The sequence below is a fragment of the Myodes glareolus genome, chromosome 1, assembly GCF_982192425.1.
Source record: "Myodes glareolus chromosome 1, mMyoGla1.1, whole genome shotgun sequence".
Taxonomy (NCBI): domain Eukaryota; kingdom Metazoa; phylum Chordata; class Mammalia; order Rodentia; family Cricetidae; genus Myodes; species Myodes glareolus.
This window is the reverse complement of record NC_142026.1, coordinates 87,743,607-87,768,527: the sequence shown is the minus strand read 5'-3', so window position 1 is coordinate 87,768,527 and position 24,921 is coordinate 87,743,607.

The following is a 24,921-nucleotide window of genomic DNA, read 5'->3' as shown; positions in this document are numbered from 1 at the left end:
CGCGGCTTTGGCGACAGTCCCCTCTCCCGCCCATGTGCTCGGTGCACGCGCCGCGGGTCTGCGGGTCCCCGCCCCAGCCGGTGCAGCCCAGGCCAGACCTGGTGGAGTGAGCCAACACAGCCGCTTCCCACGCCAACACCTACCATAATCAACACAGGCCTGGATGCCTGTAGCCGCTGCGGAGCAGAGGACAAAGTTAGTTCTCAAGTGACTGAGGTCAAGCGGGCCCCAGCCTTGGCGCTGCCATAGCGTCTTCTGGAGGGGTCGCCTCAGCATCTCCAAGGAGCTCCCAGATCAGGATGCTAGAACCATGGGTCACCTTGGGTAACTGACCTGGGAAGAAGGTGGAGGGGCTGAAGCCCAAAGGACCTGGGAATGAACGCACAGTCCTTGTGGGTGCAGAGAGCGGCCTTTCAGCCTTTTGGGGTGCCAGTGTAAGGGTGCCGGGAACCTCCTACCGCAGAGAGGTGAAGCTACCTTTCCCAGTAGCCTTCAGGGTGGAGGGAGTTTCTGCTTCTCTTAGCTTGACCTGGGCGGGTCTGAAGTTGCTGTTCTGCATCTGGAGACAGGGTTCAGCTTCCACACCACCCTGTAAACTTATTCATCTGGGGAACTTCTCTGGCCTGTCACTTGCCACAGGCATTACACGTGTTTAAATTGCATACATCTCATGCACGGTCTATTCGTACACTTGTGTCACACAAGCAGAAAAAAAAATCAAACCTATGCAGTAACAGACTTCCAAACATATATATTACACAGAACTGCTCTCATGGGCACACCAAGCTTGCAAACACAGGCACACTTTCTCTCTCTCTCTCTCTCTCTCTCTCTCTCTCTCTCTCTCTCTCACACACACACACACACACACACACACACACAAAATGCCTGCACACTCCTTCAAGCACTAGTTGTGCACGAGTAAAGCGTGTGTCGTGCCCCCCCCATGCTCACTGTCCGGAATGGGAGGGAGCAATCAGTGTGGGGTCTTGGGATTTGGAGCATCATCTGGGTTCCCCACTGGGGCAAGCTTCTCCCAGGGCCATCTGCGCTAAGTTCTTTCATGCAATAGAACAGTTGAGTTGGTCCTGTTCAGGAGCTCCCCTGACCAGATCAGAGACCACTTCAAGACCTATGTGGCTAGGCCTGCTCACCTAGGCACCAAATACTGGCCAAATAACCCCTTAAGGAGCTGGGCAAAATGCCCCCGAGTGGCTGCAGGAGTTGAGGGTCAGAGGTGCACAGGGTAGAAGAGAGTTGAACCCCAAAGATCCCTGTCCATGTTGAGTAACCTGGACTGGGAGGAAGGTGTGGGAAGCCTGGGCGACATCTACAAAGGACATTTGGTCCTGTCCCAGATTCACATAAACGGAACCTACACTCCGTCAGTGGTCTGGAAAGGGTGCTTGCAGAGAGGGCGACACTCTGCAATCCTAATTAGTGATTTTTGTCCCCTTGTGACTGGGCTCAGCATCTCATGCAAATGAACTCTTCATTTCAGCCACATTACCCCAGCTCCAGAATTAACTGACTCTTATGTTTAATGATATGCTGCGGAAGTTCTCCCAGCTCGGCTAGCTTTTTATCTTGATTACTCTAATCAATAAGAAATGATAGAGTAGAATTATAAACTCTATTGGCTTTTAAATGTTGCCGACAAGCCCTCTAGATGCCATTCCTGTTCATTGTTATTTATTAAAATGATCCTCAGCCTACCAGAGGATGCAAATACAGAACAGGACAAGCAGAAATAGCCCTGGGACCAGTCCCAGCTAGTCGCCAAGACCTGTCCCCCAGCCCCAGGGAGAGTCCTGCTGTTTGGGGTTGAAAGGGTAAAAAAAAAATTTAAAAAATGCATATTTTTAGTGAAAACCCAATAAAGAAAACTGGCCCTTTGAAGTATCCAGAGAAACAGAAAAACAAATTAAAAAGCATGAGACTCCTCCCCTCCCCCAGTCCAAATGGTATTGAAGGTGGACGCGTTGGGAAAGGCACACCGAGATAGTCTTCTTCTGGGAGGTGGTGGTTCATGTGTGCTGGGAGAGGCACTACTGGAATCTGTGGGCGGTGAGGGGGAGTGTGTGTGTGTGTGTGTGTGTGTGTGTGTACAAGTCTGGCAGGAAGGACAATTTTCCTACCCAATTCTGGAAGAAGAGACGGAAATCCCTTTAAATCTGCAGAAAGGACTTTCACCTCGAGCTGGTGAGTGGGTGTCTGGAGTGAGTGTTTTGGAGGTTCCTAGTCAGCTGGTACCAGGTGCACTGAGCCCCGGAACCTAACCCTCTCAGGCCGTTCAGAGCTCTCAGGTTTCAAAACTTGGGACTCCATGGGGCCCAATTCGAGCGTCTGGTCTGTTTCCCCAGAAACTTGTGCGTGTATGTCTAGGTCTATAACAGAGTGCGCAGTATGTCTTCTTCCCTCGCCCACTGAGCTGTTCTTACTCTGTTGTTTGATAAAACCCAAGAGGAGAGAAAGGGAATCCTGCTCCATCAGCATATTATCCGCCCTCCCTCCTCCCACCCCTGCGCACAAACACACACTTTGACTTTGGTTTTAGGTAGTCTGAAAGCTTGGTGGTGGTGATGGGGGCCAGGGGCTGCAGAGAATACTGGGCGGTCCGGACTCAAGTACTTGAGCGGTTCTCACTAGCTTTCATCAGATGCTACTCGGCACCAGGCACTGGGAACTTAGGTCCCTCTCTGGAGCTCGGTGACTTTTTTCCCCTCTTACTGAACCCCCTGCCTTGTCCGGGCTTCCGATGGGGGTCTCGAGATCACTGGCAACTAGAGGCCAACAGCGCAAACGGGAGGCGTGCACACAGTCACACGTGTCCGGGGACTCGGCCTGTGGGGCGAGCTGTAGCCCGGCGGGGGCAGGGGGCGCACGCTGCTGTCTACTTGTTCCTCCGCCATCTCTGATCGCCCCACGCTAGGCCCCATCCCACCCGCGCTGCCTTGGGCGATGCGGATTCCTCGCTGGGCGCCGCCCGGGGAGCAGGATGGCGATCTGGTCTCGCCCGGCGAGGAAGCTGCGCGCTCCGTTTCCCAGAGGCTCTGGGAACCCGCGGCCAGCAGCCTGCCGACGACGCGTGGCGAAGGCTGAGCGCCCGGAGCTGATAGCCACGCAAACTCCAATCCTAGCCAAGGCCATGGTCGAGGCGCCAAGGGAAGAGTTGGAAATCGCGAGCAAGCTAGGCCTTTTATTTTTTTTTCTTTTTAAATGACACATGGGGGAAGGGCTGAATGTTTCAAAAATCATGTAAAATTTTCTGTTCTTAGCAACATCCTTGTTATTAGGAATGATGACTAAACCGCCAGGATTATTCTGGACTGTAAGTTATCAAGAGCCCACTAATTTCACATTAAAGCCCATTGACTGCAACGGCGTGATTGAAGGGTTTTTAACAATTAACATAATCAGAAAATGAGCTGAGATAATTTTTATTCAACTCATTACTTTTTAATCATGTATTTCTTTTAATTAATATCTTCTCCGTGAACATAACACAAAGCGGAGCCCCAGTGCTGGCCCAAGCCAGCCTTCGGGACTGAATTTGACACAACCAGACATTTTACCAGTAGCATCCACCGCATTTCCATTGTGGTGTGGGTGAAACAGAAAAATCTTGTCCAAAAGTCACCATGTTGTTTTGAAACACAATTTAAAGGGGTGGGGGGGCTTTGGGAGCGCACAAATCATAATGCGCTTCCAATTCGACTTGACTTTTACATGTGGGCGCCTCTCTTGGTTTGAAGCCAGATGGATTCAAACGCGAGGAAGCACACAGGAAGGAAAAAGGCTTTGGAGATGGATGCCTGGTCCTGGGTCCCCAGTGAAGCATGTAGCCGCACGCACCAGGTGTACACATCCGTTCGGGGCGATGACCCGAGGCCGAGGCCGCATCCGATGGTCTAAACCTTCAAGGATGAAGTGTTCAGGTCCCACCACCACCACTTTTTCACCTTTTGGTTTTGTATCGACCCAGGAGAGACCAAGTTCCTCCTCTCCCCTAGCTTGCCAGGCAGTGGACTGGACTCTCAGGCTTTCCCTGAGAATCCTGGGTCACCCCCGCGTCTCGGTGAATCCCAGGTATTTGCTTTGCAGCCTCAGAGTTTCCTGGGATGCCCAGACAGTTGACTTGAAGCAAACCTCTCATGTGGGGAGAAGAGACACTGCTGGTGACACACAGAGAGAGGCCCAGCCTCCCTTTCGTCCATCTCCTCTCCACTCACGGAACTCGGACCCTCACACCATTTCGGACACCTCCAGGAGCGGATGGTGCAGGCTAAGATCTCTTCCAGAGTGGGATCTGTATTTGCCTCTGAAAAGGAAACGACGCGACCCCTGGTGGAAGAAAGTGGAAGCTTATGAGTTTAAGGATTGGAGAACTTCATTGCTATGGAGATGGACGGCGGAAGAGAGACCTACATAAGGAAAAGAACCGTCTCTGAGACAGAGAACATGACGGGGCATCCGGCAGGTGCAGTTCAGGTATTGAGCATTCGGGAACATGGCAACCCGACGCAATCCTGTTAGGCCCCGTGTCCTCCCTCAGCCCTGTGATCTGGCTAGCATAGGGTCAGGCATATCTGATTCCCTCCTCGTCACCGAAAGCACAGATGTTCGGTGACACAGAAAACACATGGCTGTTTTTGCTGGATGACCCCACCTGCTCTTTTCTCCGGAAAGCATCCAGATTCCAGAATCTTCCGTGACTTCCTTACCTCTTTCATCTTACCTCTCCTTTCAATAGGTGATGGAACCACGGTGAGGCCATCTTCGAGACAGGTCTCATAGATCAGGCTGTCCTCAAACTATGCTGCTGAGGTGGCCTTTGTGTGTGTTAGGCAAGCACACTACCAGATGAGCTACGAATCCAGCCCAAGGAACAGACTAAGGCAAAAACTCAACTTACTAAGGGACAGTGGCTTCAAATGGCTTCCAAAGTCCCACTCCTCTGGCATTTATTTTTAATAAGGACAGTCGGGGCAGAGGTCAGAGCCTGAGTGTGGACATACAAGCAAGAGAGTGGAAGGAGCGCCTCCGTGGGCCCTGTTCATGCCCCGGGACAAACAGCCATGATGGGACAGAAGAGGAGATGGAGCTATCCCTCACCATTTATCTTGTCACTGTTGACCCAGAGTGAGCCCTTCAGGTGAGTTAAGGGAGGGCAAAGGGTGGCATTTATGTCCTTGGTTTCTATTTCTTTTCTTTCTTTATTTTGGTTTTTGACACAGGATTTAAATATGTAGCCTTGGTTGGGCAAGAACATGCTAAAAAGACCAGGCTGGCCTTGAACTCACAAAGGTCAGTTTGCTTCTTCCTCCTGAGTTCTGGGACTAAAGGTGTGCACTATCATGCCTGAATTTATTTTATTTTCTGACATGGGGTCTCACGACATGGTCCTAGTTGGCCTAGAACTCACTGTGTAGCCCAGGTTGATCTTGAACAGTGCTGCAATCACTGGAATGAGCTATCTTGATTGCTCCCCTTTATTTGTGTTCTGTATGTGTCCCCATCCATCCATCCGTCCGTCCGTCCGTCTGTCTGTCTGTAGTTCATGGAACAGCCTAGGGTCCCAAGAGCCACTGTCTTAGTTACTTTTCTGGTGCTGTGATAAGACACCATGACCAAGGCAACTTATAGAAGAAGGAGTTTGTTTGGGCTTAGAGTTTCAGAGGGTTAAAGTCCATGACCACTGTGACAAAAAGCATGGAAACAGGCAGGCATGGCACTGGACTAGCGGTTGTGAGTTTCTATCTCAGTTTGCAAGCATGGAGCAGAGAGAGCTAGCTGGGAATGTCCTTGTGGTGATTTGAAAGAAAATGGTGCCCATAGGGAGTGGCACTATTAGGAGGTGTGGCCTTGTTGGAGTAGGTGTGGCCTTGTTGGAAGAAGTGTGTCACTGTGGGGGTGAGCTTTGAGATCTCCTATCCTTAAGCTATGCCCAGTGTGGTACACAGTTCACTTCCTGTTACCTGTGGATCACGATGTAGAACTCTCAGCTCCTTCTCCAGCACCATGTCTGCCTGCATGTCACCATGTTCCTTGCCATGATGATAGTGGACTAAATCTCTGAAACCATAAGCCAGCCCCAATTATACGTTTTCCTTCTAAGAATTGCCGTGGTCATGGTGTCTCTTCACAGCAATAGAAACCCTTAGTAAGACAGTCATAGACTTTGAAAACCTCAATGCCTACCCAGTGACATACCTCCTCCCAAAAGGTCACACCTCCTAATCCTTCTCAAACAGTTCCACCAACTGTTTTCAAGTACATAAGCCTATGGGAAACACGCATTCAAACCACCATAGTCATCCACCTTAGTTTTCAATACTGGCTCCCACTGGCCAAGAGTTCATTGGTTAACTTAGGCAACACTAGCTAGCAAGCCCCAGTGATCACCTGCCTCTATTTCCACAGCCACCTAGCCTGCCTTTTTCACACAAGCTCTGGGAGACTGACCATGGCCCTCAGGCTGGCTTTAAACTAGCTAAGTATCTAGGATGACCTTGAACTCCAGATGTTCCTACCTCCCAAGTGCTGGAATTACAGTCATGCATTACTATGTCCAGCTCTGCTCTGGTTAATTTCAAATGCAATTTGTTTCTTTTCCGGTTAGAGTTGAGTCTAAATAGTACAAAACAAAGAGAAAAATACACATCTTCAAAACCCTCAGAAATCAGCGTGGGCCACTGAGATGACTCAAGCCGTTACAGCTTGGTGGTTTGGGGGTTGTTCCGTCTCTTGCTTTTGTTTTGCAGTGCTGGGTATTGAACCTGGGGCCCCACGCAGGCAAACATTGTACCAGTGGGCTGTGCGATGCCCTCCCCTAGGCTTGGCTCCATGCGTTTTGAGACAGGCTCTTCTTGTGGAGCTCTGATTGCCCGCAGCTCTAGTTCTCCTGCCTCAAGCCGAGTCCAGACTCTAGGCTGGTATTTCTCACTTTTAGATGGTGCAGCCGGAGGGCTGACAGTATTGAGTGTCTGTGTCCTTATTCACTCTGGGCATCTTTTGTGGAACCTGTTTTGAGGGTGCTAGTGATTCTGGCCTTAGTGATCCTCAAGGTGGCCTGTCCCAAGAGCAGCTGCTGGAGGGAATTCACAGGACAGCGACACCTTCTCCTGGTCAGTGCTGGAAGGGCAGGTGGTGAGTTACTGAAGAATCTTCCACCCCAGGTCTTCAACTCTGCATCCCATTACCAAATCAGGTCCCAGCTGTGCTGCAGACCCTCCACTAGGCAAACACTCATACACATGAAATAAAAATAAGTAAAATCTAAAAACAGTAGCAACAATAAAACAAAAACAAAAACAGACAAGAAACAGGGAAACTCCCAGAGACAGCAAGAGTACAGCTAAGCAGTACAGCGTGTGTTTAACACACGACGGGCTTCAGATTCAGTACTGGGCACAGGAAGAGGAGGGGAGGGGAGGAAAGCTAGGCAATGGTGGTGCACACCTGGAATCCTAGTGCCTTGGAGACAGACAAGAGCAGCACTGAAGTTTGAGGCTGTATTTCCAGGCTTTAGGCCAGCGAGGGCTACACGATGAGACCGTGTCCCAAACAACAGCACAACAACAAAATGACTGGGGACGTAACTCCGTCTATAGCATTTGAACAATGACGGGTTTGATCCCCAGCGGTCCATAAACAAGGTATGATGTTGCCCGCCTAGGAACCCAGGGCTCAGAAGGCAGAGGCAGGAGGATCAGAAACTTAAGGCCATCCTTGGTTAGATTTTAAGTTCAAGGTCATTCTGGACTGCACGAGATATACAATTATCATGTATTATTTAAGATAAAAAAGTGAAAAAAAAATTTAAAAGAGAAAGAAATATGTCAATTACAGAAGTAGCACATGACTCTGAAATTAATCTGTCACCCTGTTACTTTATCCTTCCTTTCTACTTTTTTGTTCCCATCAGCTCTAGCCCTTTAATTTTTGTTAACATATGATATTGCATATTTAAGAGGTATAGTGTAATATTTTCATATATGTAAACAATCTGCAGTGACTGAATTAGGATAACTAGTATTTCCATCGCCTTAGTATTTATTTCTTTGTGTGGAAGCCTGTCTGGTTTGGTTTCTACGGCTCTGATAAACACCACAGCCAAAAGCAACTTGGTGGGGAGCTATTGGTTTATATCCCGGGACACAGTCCACTAAGGGAAGTTCAGACAGGAACTCAGAGCAGGAACTGAAGAAGAGAGCACAGAGGGATGCTGCTTACCAGCTTGCTCCCGGTGACCTGCTCTGCCTGCTTATACCACCCAGGACCACCTGCCCAGGGGTGGCACTGTCCCAGAGGACTAGGCCCTACTATATCAATCATTAATCAGGAAAATACCCTACAGACTTGCCTCCAGGCAATCCGACGGAGGCTGTTCATCTACTGAGGTTCCTACTCCCGGAGAACTTACTCTGGCTTATGTCAGGTTGACAAAAAGACTGCTAAGAACCAAGTCTGTGAATTCTTCTTTTAGTTGTTTATCAAAAACATAACACATCGCTATAAATTGTGGTCACCTTCTGTGACTCCAGAACATCACAGTTTCTCCTGTGTTCCCTCTACCTTCCTCTTCCTTCCTAGCTACTGGAACCACACACTCATTTCAGAAGAAGCAATGTAACTGAATAGAATAACAACCAGTAAGACATTAGTGAGTTATTAGCCTGGCAGGTGGTGTACGCCTGTAATCCCAGCACTGAGGAGGCTAAGACAGGAGGATGGCTGCCAGTTCAAGGCCACTGTGGGTAACAAAAATTTAGAACCTACCAAGTAAAGCAAACAAACAAACAAACAAAAAACAACAAAAATATTGTTAAAGTAAAATGAAACTCTTAAAAAGCACCAAGTTGGTGTCTGTTTTTTCTTCTTTGTAATTATTATTATTGTTGTTGTTATTGGCAGAACTCACAACAAAAGCTTACTTGAGGATATGCAAAAAGATGCTACTTGAAGCTCTGATGTGTTTTTAAATGCTGCCAGGTTATTTTAAAATGCACCCGAGATTTGTTTTACATTTTAAAAGAAGTGTGTGTGTGTGTGTGTGTGTGTGTGTGTGTGTGTGTTTACACGTGTGGAAACTGGAGGACAGCTGTCAGAGGTCAGTTCTTTCCTTCTGCCGTGTGGGTTCCGGGGATTGCATTGAGGTGGTCTTCAGGCTGGACTGCCAGCATCTCTCCAGATGAGCCTTCCCATTGGCTCAGGCAATCATGACATTGAGAAAGGAGTTCAGATGTTGGTGAACAGAGCAAATGACCAAAGACCGAGGAAAAGAAGAGACTCTAGTAATTTACAGATGGTACGCAGAGAGTCTAAGCTGATGTGTAGGCAAACTGTGCAGTTGATAAAAATTACCTCAATACAACACTACATAAATATGAGTGTTAAGCTTGGGCTGGTGTGTGTGTGTGTGTGTGTGTGTGTGTGTGTGTGTGTGCGTGTGCGTGCATGCGTGTGTGTATGTGTGTGTGTGTGCATGCATGCGTGTGTATATGTGTGTGTGTGCATGCATGCATGTGTGTGTGAGAGATGTGTTAGACAAAGACAATTCTTGTTTGGCAAGGTTAATTTTCCTTTCTTATGTCTGTATAAGCTTAGTACAAATTCAATAAAACCTGGTTTTGTTGATACTTTTAAATTTTTATTGTTTGAGAATTTTATACCTGCATATCCTGTATATAAAGGATTTAAACCAAATCCACCCCCACTTCCTCTCCTCTAAGACCTCCCATGTGACCCCCAACCTGGATTTCTTTAAGCCACTTAAGAAACTGATTAATACGCTAGTGTAGTCTAAATTATCCTTAATGATTCTGAAAAAAGGGGGGGGGGAGACAGAGGTGAGACTTGCCGGTTCAAGGAGCAAGCCATTATAAAACTTTAGTGAGTAAAATGGGTACTGGTTAGGACTGGTCAAGCAGATCAGCTGAGAGGAATAGGAAGGCTAGGCGTAGACATGAGCACTTATGGATCTTAGTCTAGTGGCTGGGGCTGGGAGGGGGCGCACTGCATGCTGGGGTGAAGGAATGGGCGGGTTAATAAGTAATGTTAGAACAGTCCACTTTCCACACAGAAAAATAAAATTTAGATCCCTTCAAACAAAAGGCAAAAATAAACTACAGGTAGACTAAGGCAACTAAGGCAATTAAGAAAATTTAAGTTTGAAAATATGATAGGATTTTAGGTTATGGTCTTTTCTTAAGTTAGACATAAAAAGATACAAGTCATAAAAAACAAGACTGGTATTTGACTACATTAACATTTTCTGAAGCCAGTACCTGTAGCCTTTGTCTGTTATTCCAACACTCAGGAGGCTGAGGCAGGAGGATGGCTTCATGTTCCAGCTTGGGCTTCACAGTGAAACACTGACTCGAAAAACAAAACAAGAAGGCTGGAGATAAGGCCCAGTGTGAAGTGCTTGTTGCTCTTCAGAGGACCTGAGTTGGTGCCCAGTACCCAAGCTGGGCAGTTTACAACTGCTTGCTACTCCAGCTCCAGCAAGTCTGGCGCCCTCTTCTGGCCTTCATAGATAACTGCACCCATATGTGCACACCATAACATACACTTAACTATTACTATTTACATAACATTACTACTTAGTAAAAATTAAAATTTTGCTGGGTGGTGGTGACACAAGCCTTTAATTTCAGCACCCAGGAGACAGAGGTTGGGGGAAATCTCTGAGTTCAAGGCTAGCTCATCACAAAGTGAGTTCCAGGGCAGCCAGGCTACACAGAGAAACCTTGTCTCAAAAAACCAAAAAAATTAAAAACCACCACCACCAAAATTAAAATAATAAAAAAACTGACAAATGTCTGTGTGGCAGAAGACATCAAATCAAAGCATGTGAGATGGACACAACCTGTGAGGAATACTCAAAATCTGTGAAACCCAAATGCTGTGTGAACAAAGAGGCCTGGCCTACAGCAGCGATTCTCAGCCTTCCTAACGCTGTGACCCTCTAAAACAGTTACTAGCACTGTGCTGACCCCAAACCATAAAATTATTTCATTGCTACTTCACAACGGTCATTTTGTTACTGTTATAAACTGTAAGCTTCTGCACTTTTCTGTGGACACCCGAACCTCGAAACAGGCGCGCGCTTTTCCTGACTCGAGCCCACGAGAACGGACGATCGCCCTAGGAGTTAAAACAGATGACACACACACAAAGAGACCGGCTCATCTGCCAAGGAGCAATTGGCAAATGGCAGCTTTATTAAGCATAAGTCGGATATATATACTGTGGGGCAAAAGGACACCAGCCCCCCATCAGGATCAAGGAAAGAGAAAAGTCAGGGGGCTGCACCCAAGGTCAGAGAGCAGCTGAACAGAGAAAAGAGGAAGCCAGGTGGGCGTGTTCAGGCTCAGAGAAAAGCTGACCCAGGAACCTTGCCTGCTGGCGAGAACCTTGCTTGCAGGTGGAATCACCATGACAGAAGAATTCTCTCTAAGCTACACCCTTGGGCCGTAGGTGAAATTAACATAACAAGAGAGGGCAGTTCTATGCTACACCCTCAAGCTGATGCAGTGGAACCAGGAAGCAGAACAGCCCTGCATAGCGCCTTGGAAAAATGGGGAACCTGTGTACTTACAATAAACCATATTGTAAATACCTGATATGCAACTCCAGAGGGGTCACGACCATAGGGTGAAAGCCATTGGCTTAGAAGCTGACCAGAACTAAGAGCTGGTGTGAAAACTGGGAAAATTAAATTTCGTAAATGATCAGTATGAGTGTAAATAGTATAATCACTTAAGAGACTTATTTTTATAGTTTTCTAGGTTTATAGAAATGTTTACATCAGTGCTCAAGGAGACGCGTTCAGAGATGTTTATGGTCGTTTCCTTAGCAACTCCCCACTCTGAAGCATGATGATAAAAACTCAGGGAGAGGAACTGGGATTCAACCTGAAGACCCAAAAAGCAAAGCTTACCTTGACCCAGTCTGAAAATGATGATCCTGCCTCCAGGAATCTCAGAATGAGTCTGTGTCTGTGAATTGTCTCCTTCCATTTTATAATCCTCTCTAGGGCTGGGATTAAAGGTGTGCACCTACCAGTTTCCATGGCAAACTAGTACAGCTACTGGGATTAAAGGTGTGTGTCACCACTGCATGGCTGTAAGGCTGACCAGTGTGACTGTTTTAGTCTCCTGATCCCCAGGCAAGCTTTATTTATTAAAATATAATTAAAATGCCACTACACCACTCCATGGAAATTTATGTTAATTTTAGTAGACATTAGTGAGTCAGTACTGGTGGCTAAGGTGTGAAATCCAAGATCCTTGGGAAATGAGGTAGGAGGGTTGCGATTTCATGGTCCTTTCGAGTTAGAAAGTAAGTTCAAGACCAGCCTGGGCAATTTAGTGAGACCTGTCTCAAAAGAAAATAAAATGAAATTCAGATATGATGGTGCATGAGGAAAGTCAGAGGAGACCTGATGTGGGAAGTCCTTCTGTATATGCATTACTTTTATTGGTTATTGAATAAAGAAGCTGCTTTTGACCTGTGATAGGGCAGAGTAGAACTAGGCGGGAAAACTAAACTGAATGCTGGGAGAAAGAAGGCAGAGTCAGGGAGAAGCCATGAACTAAGACAAAAAACATTTTTAGTCAAAGGTATGAGCACTGAGCCCAAGTGCAATATGGACTCATTGCCCTGACTGATAGAATTCCATTTTAATTCACAGAAACACGATGTTTCAGGTGGCCCAGTACAGCTTTGTGGTAGGAAAACTTTGTATCTCCTTTGGAGTTTACAAAATATCAGAAATAGCTTATGTGGCTTCAATTCCTCCCTCATGAATCCTTAAGTGCTCGAGCACCCCAAGCTAGAACTCCCTGGTTTGCAGGAGGGAAACCGAGTCACTACTTGCACATTCTAGATGTTTCAGGCAGGCCAGGAACTGAACTGAATCTCTCTAAGGTTGATCTGCAGAATCAACATACATTTGCATTTGAAGCTGGACAAAAACCCATGTGAAAGTTTGCCACAATCAAGTCTCTTTGTGCATGAATGGCTTTAATAAGTGATTATAGTTTTAAAAATACATACATACATATTGTATAAATTGGAGGGGTCTACAAAGGTCCAACTGCCTCAAAATTTCTCCTTTTTGCTAAATAGGCCTTAATAGCACCCACCTTTCTTTTATGCCGGCGTGATTGCCAGAAGGTCACTGTTCAATAGCAATTTCCTTCCTTCCCATCAGGAGAAAGGTTTGTAGTGGACCCACTTTTCTCTCTCTGAACACTTCTTCTTCTGATCCACATACAGTGGTCTCCAAAAAACTATGCTTATGTATTGGGACCCCTAGCCTTCTTACTGGATATGCTTTGGGCCATTTGCTTGGAGGAGAAGGGGTTTGGGTTTGGGGAAGGAAATCATTAATACTAGAGTTATTAATAAAGCAACAAAGTTTATGCAGCATATTTTCTACCGTGCTGACTGAGGAAAACCTGAAGTACCTTTTGTTACAGTTTAATAACGGCGAGAAGCAGGGAATTGGAAAGGAGAGGTGCAAAGCCCCACCTGCCTCTTCAGAGGAGCGGGAAAGAAAGAGGAGTGGTGGGGCAGAGCCTGTCTGTTAAAGGGGGCTTAGCGCATGCATATAGAGACCACGTAGCGACATAGTGGATGACATCGTCAGGTCCCTGAGCAGGCCACTGAAACAGCCTGAGTACTGACCAGCGCATGTGAATAGGGATGGCGCAACTTGCCAGGTCCTCAAGGGTAGGCCAGTATAGGTGCCTGAATGCTAACATATAAAGAGTTTGAGTAAGAATGTGTGGGGGAAGGGGTGCGCTGGAAGAGGCAGAGATCTATCTTGAGGCATGACCTTGGCTTCATCTTTGTAGTTCCTGCTTTTTTCCCCAACATAATATTTTTATTGATTATTTTGGAATTTCACATCTTGCACCCCAGTCACACTTACTTATCAGTCCTGCCATGTCTGTCTCCAACCTTTGTGACCTTACCCCCTCAAAAAAGTAAGTCCAATTTGTGCTGCCCATATACTCCCAGGAGCATGGTCAAACTCCCAATGGCCGGCCAGGCCCCTAAAGAAAACCGCATCCTTCTCCTGCCCTCCTGCCAGAAGCCATCAGTTGTGGGAGCTACGTTTTAGCATCCTTATTACAATTTTTTTAATTGATTTTTATTGAGCTCTACATTTTTCTCTGCTTCCCTCCCTGCCTCTCCCCTCCCCTTCAACCCTCTTCCAAGGTCCCCATGCTTCCAGTTTACTCAGGAGATCTTGTCTTTTTCTACTTCCCATGTAGATTAGATCCATGTATGTCTCTCTTAGGGTCCTCATTGTTGTCTAGGTTCTCTGGAATTTTGATTTGTAGACTGGTTTTCTTTATGTTTAAAAACCTCTTATGAGTGAGTACATATGATAATTGTCTTTCTGGGTCTGGGTTACCTCACTCAAAATGATGTTTTCTAGCTCCATCCATTTGCCTGCAATTTTCAGGATATCGTTATTTTTTTCTGCTGTGTAGTACTCGATTGTGTAAATGTACCACATTTTCCTTATCCATTTTTTGGTCAAGGGGCATTTAGGTTGTTTCCAGGTTCTGGCTATGACAAACAAAGCTGCTATGAACATAGTTGAGCACATGTCCTTGTGGCATGGTTGAGCATCCTTTGGATATATACCCAAAAGTGGTATTGCTGGGTCTTGAGGAAGGTTGTTTCCTAATTTTCTGAGAAATCGCCACACTGACATCCAAAGGGTCTGTACCGGCTTGCACTCCCACCAGCAATGCAGAAGTGTTCTCTTTTCCCCGCAACCTCTCCAGCATAAGTTGTCATCAGTGTTTTTGATCTTGGCCATTCTTACAGGTGTAAGATGAAATCTCAGAGTTGTTTTGATTTGCATTTCTCTGATGACTAAAGATGTTGAGCATTTCCTTAAGTGTCTTTCAGCTATTTTAGATTCCTCTGTTGAGAGTTCTCTGTTTAGGTCTGTACTCCATTTTTTTTTAAATTGGATTATCTGTTCTTTTGATGACCAATTTCTTGAGTTCTTTGTATATTTTGGAGATCAGACCTCTGTCCAATGTGGAGTTCGTGAAGATCTTTTCCCATTCTGTAGGCTGTTGTTTTGTCTTGTTGACCATGTCCTTTGCTTTACAGAAGCTTTTCAGTTTCAGGAGGTTTCATTTATTAATTGTTTCAGTATCTGTGTTACTGGGGATATATTTAGGAAGTGGTCTCCTGTGCCAATGCGTTCAAGTGTACTTCCCACTTTCTCTTCTATGAAGTTCAATGTAGCTGACTTTATGTTGAAGTCTCTGATCCATTTGGACTTGAGTTTGGTGATAGATATGGATCTATTTTCATTCTTCTACATGTTGATATTCAGTTATACCAGCACCATCTGTTAAATATGCTTTCTTTTTTTCATTTGATATTTTTTACTTCTTTGTCAAAAATCAGGTATTCGAAGGTGTGTGGATTAATATCTAGATATTCAATTTGCTTCCATTGGTCCTCCTGTCTGTTTTTATGCGAATACCAGGCTGAATTTGAAGTCAGGGATTGTGATACCTCCAGAAGTTCTTTTATTGTACAGGATTGTTTTGGCTATCCTGGGTTTTTTGCTTTTCCATATGAAGTTGAGTACCATTCTTTCAAGGTCTGTGAAGAATTTTGTTGGGATTTTGATGGGCATTGCGTTGAATCTGTCGATTGTTTTTGGTAAGATTGCCACTTTTACTCTGTTTATTCTACCTACCCAAGAGCATGGGAAATCTTCCTACTTTCTGGTGTCTTCTTCAATTTCTTTCTTCAAAAATTTAAAGTTCTTATCACACAAATCTTCCACTTGTTTGGTTAGAGTTACTCCAAGATATTTTATGCTATTTGTGGCTATTGTTAAGGGTGATGTTTCTCTGATTCCTTTCTCAGCCCATTATCATCTGTGTATAGGAGGGCTAGTGATTTTTTTTGAGTTAATTTTGTATCCTACTACATTACTGAAAGTGTTTATGAGTTGTAGAAGTTCCTTGGTAGAATTTTTGGGGTCACTTATGTGAACTATCATATCATCAGCAAATAGTGAGAGTTTGACTTCTTCTTTTCCGATTTGAATCCCCTTGATCTCCTTTTGTTATCTTATTGCTCTAGCTATGACCTCAAGAACTATACTGAATAGATATGGAAAGAGTGGACAACCTTGTCTTGTTCCTGATTTCAGAGGGATTGCTGTGAGTTTCCATTTAGTTTGATGTTGGCTTGCTGTATATTGCCTTTGTTATGTTTAGGTATGTTCCTTGTATCCCTGCTCTCTCCAAGACCTTTATTGTGAAGGTATGTTGTATTTTGTCGAAAACTTTTTCAGCATCTAATGAGATCATCATGTGGTTTTTTACTTTTCAGTTTGTTTATATGGTGAATTGTGTTGACAGATTTTCATATGTTGAACCATCTCTGTGTTGTACGGGGGGCTGATTTTTGGTTCCCAGCTGCCCGGCTAGCTTAGACCTAAAATAATCAAACAGAAACTGTATTAATTAAATCACTGTTTGGTCCATTAGCTTTAGCTTCTTATTGGATAACTCTTACATATTAATTTAACCCATTTCTATTAATCTGTATATCACCATGAGGTTGTGGCCTACCAGCAAAGTTTCAGCATGTGTATCTTTGGCAGCAGCTCCATGCATCTCTCTCTGACTACCTCCTTTCTCCCAGCATTCAGCTTAGTTTTCCTTGCCTAGCTCTGTTCCTCTATAGCTCTGTTATAAGCCCAAAGCAGTTCCTTTATTAGCCAATAATATTCACAGCATACAGAGGGGAATCCCACATCATCCCTACATTTCTGAAATGAAGCTGACTTGATCATGGTGTATGATGGTTCTGATGTGTTCTTGGATTCGATTTGCTAGTATTTTATTTAGTATTTTCACATCAATGTTCATGAGCGAGATTGATCTGTAATTTTCTTTCTTAGTAATGTCTTTATGTGGTTTAGGTATTAGGGTAATTGTAGTCTCATAAAATGAGTTTGATAATGATACTTCTCTTTCTGTTGTGTGGAACAATTTGAGTATTTGTATTAGCTCTTTGAAATTCTTGTAGAATTCTGAGCTGAAACCATCTGGTTCTGGGCTTTTTTTGGTTGGGAGACTTTTGATGGCTGTTTCTATTTCTCCAACAGTTATAGGTCTGTTTAATTTGCTTGTCTGGGCTTGATTTAATTATGGTAAGTGATGTTTATCCAGAAAGCTGTCCATTTTGTTTAAGTTTTCCAATTTTGTGGAGTACATGTTTTTAAAATATGACCTGATGATTCTCTGGATTTCTTTCATGTCTGTTGTTATGACATTTCATTTCTCATTTTTAAAGATATTTATTTATTTATCATGTATACATAATTCTGTCCGTGTGTAAGCCTGAAAGCCAGAAGAGGGCACCAGACCTCATTACAGATGGTTGTGAGCCACCATGTGGTTACTGGGAATTGAACTCAGGACCTTTGGAAGAGTAAGCAATGCTCTTAACCACTGAGTCATCTCTCCAGCCCTCATTTTTCATTTTGTTAATTTGGATATTCTCTCTCTGCTTTTTGGTTAGTTTGGATAAAGGTTTGTCTATTTTCTTGATTTTCTCAAAGAAGCAACTCTGTCTCATTGATTCTTTGTATTATTTTCTTTGTTTCTATTTTGTTGATTTCAGCTCTCACTTTGATTATTTCCTGCTGTCTAGTTCCCTTGGGTGACTTTGCTTCTTTTTGTTCTAAAGTTTTCAAATTTTCTCTTTATTCACTACTGTGGGATTTTCCCAACTTCTTTATGTAGGCATTTAGTGTTTTGAACTTTCCTCTTAACACTGCTTTCATTGTGTCCTGTAAAGTTGGGTATGTTGTGTGATTATTTTTTTGAATTTTAGAAAGTCTTTAATTTCTCCCTTGACCTATTGATGATTCAGGTGAGCATTGTTTAATTTCCATGTGTTTGTGGATTTTCTGGAATTAGTATTGCTCTTGAATTCTAGTTTTAAGCCATGGTGAACTGATAAGATACATGGTGTTATTCCAATTTTTTTTGTATCTGTTGAGGTTTGCTTTGTTACTTAAAATGCTGTCAATTTTTGAGAAGGTTCCATGAGGTACTGAGAAGAAAGCATATTCTTTTATGTTTGGATGGAATATTCTATAAATGTCTGGGCCGTAACATCTGTTAGTTCCCTTATTTCTCTGTTAATTTTTTGTCTGACTGACCTGTCCAGTGGTGAGAGTGGAGTGTTGAAGTCTCCCACTATTAGTGTGTGTGGTTTAATGTATGATTTAAGCTTTAGAAGTGTTTCTTTTGTATATGAGGGTGTTCTTGCCTTTGGGACATAGATGTTCAGTATTGAGATTTCTTCCTGATGGATTTTTCCTGTGACTAATAGGATATATCCTTCTTTGTTTCTTTTGATTGATTTTTATTTTGAAGTCTATTTTGTTAGATATTAGGATAGCTACACTAGCTTGTTTCTTAGATCCATTTGATTGGAAATTTTTAAAAAATATTTATTTATTTATTATGTATACAATATTATGTATTGTATATACATGTATATTATGTATACATGTATGCCTGCAGGCCAGAAGAGGGCACCAGACCTCATTACAGATGGTTGTGAGCCACCATGTGGTTGCTGGGAATTGAACACAGGACCTTTTGAAGAACAGGCAATACTCTTAACCACCAAGCCATCTCTCCAGCCTGATTGGAAATTTTTTTCCCAATTCTTTACTCTGAGGTGATATCTGTCTTTGAGGTTGAAGTGTATTTCTTGTATGCAACAGAAGGATGGATTCTGTTTTTGTATCCAATCTGTTAGCCTGAGTCTTTTTATAGGTGCAGGGAGCCGCCCAGAGAAAATCGCCATTACAAGATGGCGCTGGCGGTCCTGCAGCTTGGAGGTAAACAAGTCCTTATTTGGCATTGCCGCGTTGGGCTGGGCACCCTTTGCCTGCACATGCACAATTGAGCCTTGTCCCTGGTCAATCCCGAGGCTCCGGGTATCAGCAGACTGGTATTCACCAATCAGGACAGTACCCGAGTCCCTTCACCCTATATAAGCAAATGCTGCTTGGCTTGCTTGGCTTTCGCTCTCTCTTGCTTCCTGCTCTCTCTTCAACCAAGAGGCTCCAATAAAGTGTGATGTGAGAAGAATCCTTGACTTGTGGTCATTCTTCCTTTCTGGTCAAGGGGTTCACCACATAGAGGTGAGTTGAGTCCATTTATATTAAGAGATATTAATGATCAGTGATTGCTATATCTTGTTAATTTAGTTTTCATTGTTGTTGATGTTAATTTGTGCGTTTTTCCCTTCTTTGGGATTTGCTGCTATGAGACATCAATTGTCTGTGTTTTTGTTGATGTAGCCAACTTCCTTGGGTTGGAGTTTTCCTTCTAGTACTTTGTGTAGGGCTGGGTTTGTGGCTTGGTATTGGTTAAACCATATGTAAGATACATATGAAGTACTGTGTTCATTTGTTTAGCAATCTGTATGTCCTAGGAAGTTACAAAATAATTATTAATAAACATATTTTGAAACTGTCAGGTGGTACATAAAAATCCAAATGTAGTAGTTAATAACCATTGAATAACTAATGAGATTTTTATTGGTAAAAATAAATTTTCTATTTTTAGTTATAGTATCTTTACGAGCCAGGATTTTCCAGAAAAATAAAACTAACAGGAGAGGAGATGGATGTTAGACAGATAGATGCATAAATGAGAAAGAGAAATGGGTGAGAGAGATGAGAGATGAGATACACACACACACACACACACACACACACACACACACACACACTTGTTTACTATAAGGAGTTGACTGACAAGACTGTGGATGCTGAGGTCCTAGATCTTTAGTCAGAAGATGGACATGTAATCTGTAGTTCCCGTCTGAGTCCAAAGACCTGAGATCCAGAAAAGCTGCCCGTGTAAGCTGTGGTTAGAAGATCCAGTGAGCAGCCTCGCTGGGTTCAACGCCAGGCTCAATTCCCAGCACCCCAGTGGCTGCTTACAAGTGTCTATGACTCTAGTTCCAGGGGACCTGATAGCATTTTCTGGCTTCTGCTGGCACCAGGCACACACATGGTGCACAGAAATATGCAGACAAAGAACCCCACACAGTGAATAAATAAATAACTTTAATAAAATTAAGGGGACCCTTCCTCATGGAATACTTGGTTGGCAACCCTGGATTTCACCAGTCTTAGCTCTTTGGAGCATTAACTCTTTAGGGGTTCTGTTCAGTTTTAGAGAATCCAATGCCCTCTTCTGGCTTCTGTGGGTACAAGGCATGCATGTGCTGCAGGCATGCAAGTAGGTAAAACACCCCCACACAAAAGCTAAAATAAAATTAAGATACAAAAAAAAAAGAATAGCAGGCTTTACATTTTCCGTGATGTCAGGCCATCCTAGTCACGGTTACAAAGCGCATGGGCGTTAAGGTTAGTTACAACGGCTCTTTCTGCTTGTCATTGTTTGAGCTTTTGTATATTAAAGAATTAGAAAAATAAAGATACATTTCACTGATCATTGTGAACATAATTTAACGCTGAACTGGAGAGATTGCTCAGTGGTTAAGAGCACTAGTTATTCTTCCAGAGGTCTTGAGTTCAATTCCCAGCACCCACCTGGTGGCTCACAACTGTTTGTAACTGTAGTTCCATGGAATCCAATACCCTCTTCTGGTGTGCAGACATATGTGCAGACAAAATAGCCATAAACATAAATCAATCTATCTATCTATCTATCTATCTATCTATCTATCTATCTATCTATCTATCATCTATCTATCTATCTATCTATCTATCTATCTATCTATCTATCATCTATCTGTTTATCATCTATCTATCTATCATCTATCTGTCTGTCTATCTATCTATCTATCTTTCTATCTATCTATCTATCTAATTTATTGTGGTTTTTCAAGACAGGGTTTCTCTGTGTAACATCCCTGACTGCCTTGGAACTCACTTAGTAGACAAGACTATCATGGAACTCATAGAGATCTACCTGCTTCTGCCTCCGGAGTGCTCGGATTCAAGGTGTGTACCACCACACCTGGCTTAAATAAATCTTAAAAAAACATTTAATGTAACCGGTATTAAGCTAATGGATTTTGCAGTACATAAATTCACCATAGCAGGGTTTCTGTATTAGTTTTCTATTTGCTGTGATAACACACCATGACCAAAGCCACTTCCAGAAGAGCTTATTTGGGCTTATGTTCAGGAGGGTCAGAGTTCATGATGGTGGTGCACTGAAAGCATGGTGGCAGGAGCAGGAAGCCGTGAGCTCACATCCTGAACTGCAAGCACCAAGCAGAAAGAGAAAACTGTTAATGGTGCATCATTGCTCTTTAGCCCCCTCACCCAGTCCCAGTGACATACTTCCTCCAGGAAGGGCACATCCTCTAAACCTACCCAAACACCACCACCAACTGGTAACCAAGTATTCAATATCTGAACCTATGAAGAACATTCCCATTCAAACCACCACATTTGTGAGTGCCTTCAGGTGGATGACAGCAGGTCAGGTGCACAAATATAAAAGGGCTGCGCTCCACCTTCTCCACAAGAGAGACTATTACCTCATGGTGGGAAGTGGCATAGGATGTGTATTCTGACTTTAATAACTAGCAAGGTGAGAACAGAGAGAATGTGTTGTAAGATGACAAGCAGGCAGGAGGAAACGCAGAGAGAGCCTGGACGAGTCTGGCACCAATGTTATCATTCATAAAGCAGGGTGACCCGAGGCTGGTCTCATGAGGGACAGAGACAGACAGAAATGCCATGTGGAGAGAGCTTGGGTATAGAGTTTATTTAGTGAGTATTGGGAATGTTATAAGAGTAAGGAATTATGGAGGACAGTAGAGGAGAAGGGGAGAGAGAAAAGGGGGGAAAGAGAAAGAGCAGAGAGAGGAGAGAGAGAAGAGAGGGAGGCAGTAGTTACTTCAGAAGAGAGAGAGAGAGAGAGAAAGAGAGAGAGACAGAGAGAGACAGAGAGAGAGACACAGAGAGAAGGCTGTAGAGGAGGCAGGAAGAGATCCTCTTGCTTGGGTGGGAAGAGAGTGGGCAGAGCTTGTTATTACATCCCACAAAATTAACAATGAGAATATTTTTGTTAACTTTTTTAAAAAAGATTTCTTTATTTTTTATGAATGAGTGCTCTGTCTGCATGTACACCTGCTCACCAGAAGAGGGCATCAGATTCTACTACAGATGGCTGTGAGCCACCAGTGGTTGCTGGGAATTGAACTCTGGACCTCTGGAAGAGCTGTAAATGCTCTTAACTGCTGAGCCATCTCTCCAGCCCAGGTTTTTGTTAATTTTTGTTCCTTTGTTTATTTATTTTTTTGAGACATAGTCTTGCTGCATAGCCCAAGCTGGCCTGGAATTCTCTATGTAGCCCAGGTTGGCCTCAAATTCATGACCTTTCTGCCTCAGACTCTTGACCAATAAGATTACAGATGTATGCCACTATTTTTGGCAACAGTAAACATATTTAAACACTTTAGAGTTTTGTTTATTTTATACATATGTGCTTTGTCTGTACATGTGTATGTGTATAATTGGAGACTGTTTTTGTTTCCCAGTCACCAAGACCTGAATAATCACACAAAACTATATTAATTACAATACTGTTTGGCCAATGGCTCAGGCATATTCCTAGCTAGCTCTTACATCTTAAATTAACCCATTTCTATTAGTCTATGTATTGCCACTTGGCTGTGGTGTTACCTTATTTTCTCCATGTCTTGTTTCCTTGGCAATTGGCTGGCAGCTGCCTGACTCTGTCTTCTTTCTCCCTGCATTCAGTTTAGTTTTCCCACCTAAGCTATATTCTACCCTGCCATAGGCCAAAGCAGCTTCTTTATTAACCAGTGGTAATAAAACATATTCACAGCATACAGAGGAGAATCCCACATTATATGTGTGCCACATATATGCCTGGTGCTTGTGGATGTCAAAAAGGACATCGGATCGTCTAGAACTACAGTTATGAATTGTTGTGTGCCACTGTGCAGGTGCTGAGAACCAGACTCCAGTCCTCTGCAAACATAACAAGTGCTCCTAACCACTGAGCAATCTTTCCAGGCCCCAGTAGAAGTTAAAACAAAACAAAACACACAAGAGCAGAAAAGAAAAAAGTATCAGAAGGCAGAAAACAGATTGATTAGTAACAGAACCAACAGAGTTGAATTATAAGCCGATAACAAGGGGAAAGTCATTGTATATTACATTACAGAACAGTCAAATGACCAAAAAAAAAAAAAAAAAAAGAAAGAAAGATAAGCTATAGAAAGTCTAGGCAAGAGAGGATCAAAAAAAAATTCAAAGCTTATCTCTAATACCTGCCCCATAATTCCAGCCCACCCCAACTTAACCTACCCCTTTCTCCCACCCTGACATACCCTGCCTCTTACTTTCACCCCAAATTAACCCACTCCTTACTCCCATCCTGACTTAATCTGCCTCTTCACCCCAACTCTGCCAAAAAACTCTATGGAGAGAGTGAGCCAGAGAGAACCTGGCTTAAGACACATGGGCACATTTGAGGGCCAGGGCATTTTGCTAAAGCAGGAGGCTTAGAGAAAAGTCTACTGTCTTAACGTTGAACTGCCAGCCTTTCTCCACGGCCAGCATCTGAGATTACTGGCAGCTGGATAGAATATTGGCAGATGGTTCTCTGTAGAGTGTGACCTGTCCAAGAGAAAAACATTTAAAATATTCATGTTTTCAGAGCTGGGAATGAGGTTCAGGGGTAGAGAACATTTCTAGCATGACTGATGCCCTAGTTTTAACCCAAATAGTATACCATAATATAATAGTGATGACTTCAATCTATTGCTTTGGGATTTTTACGCCCATCCATGAGCAGAGCATTTCTACTGAGTGTCATGGCAGTCTTCTTCTAAGTACAATCAGAAAGATAACATCCACCAGAAGTTTCAGGAGAGCTATAAAATAAAAACAAACACGCTTGATTCACAAAGCACTTGCTATGCATGAGGACCTGAACAACATAAAAAAGCAAACAAAAGAAACAAGCCATGCCTTGCTTACAATCTCAGTGCCAGGGAGGCAGAAACAGGCAGATCTCTGGAGCTTACTGGTCAACTTTAATCAAAGAGGCATGCCCTAGGTACCAATGAGAGACAATGGCCCCCAAATAGGGTGGGTCTCAGGTGGTCTCAGCTCTACATAAAGAATTACAGGCAACTGAAGAATGCTGAAAGTAGAAGAAATAGACTTCCCCAGGGAAGAGCACACTGTGGTCAGCCCTAAAAATATACATACAAGTAATATTATAAAGACTGGGTAGGTGGTATGTAGGAATTTAGGAATGCACGTTGTGGCGGTTGGAATAGGTATAGCTCCCATGAACTCATGTGTTTCAATGCTTGACCTATAGGGAGTGGCACTATTAGGAGGTATAGCCTTGCTGGAGTAGGTGTGGCCTAGCTGGAGGAAGTGTGCCACTGTGGGCATGGACTTTGAAGTCTCATCTGTTCAAGCTATGTGCAGGTGGGGACAGTTCACTTTCTGTCACCTGATAATCAAGATGTAGAACTCTCAGATACCTCACCAGCAGCATGTTTGTCTGTGTGCCAACATGCTTCCTGCCATGATGATAATGGACTACACCTCTGAAACTGTCCCAGTTAAATTCTTTCTGTTATAAGTGTTGCCATGGTCATTTTTTCTTCACAGCAATAGAGACCCTAAGACACACATGTATTAACACATACACATACACACACACAAACTATAAAACACACACACGCACGATGTAGGAGGGTCTTCTATCTATCTGTTGCTTTCATTGGTTAATTAATAAAGAAACTGCTTGGCCTGATAGGTCAGAACATAGGTGGGCGGAGTAGACAGAACAG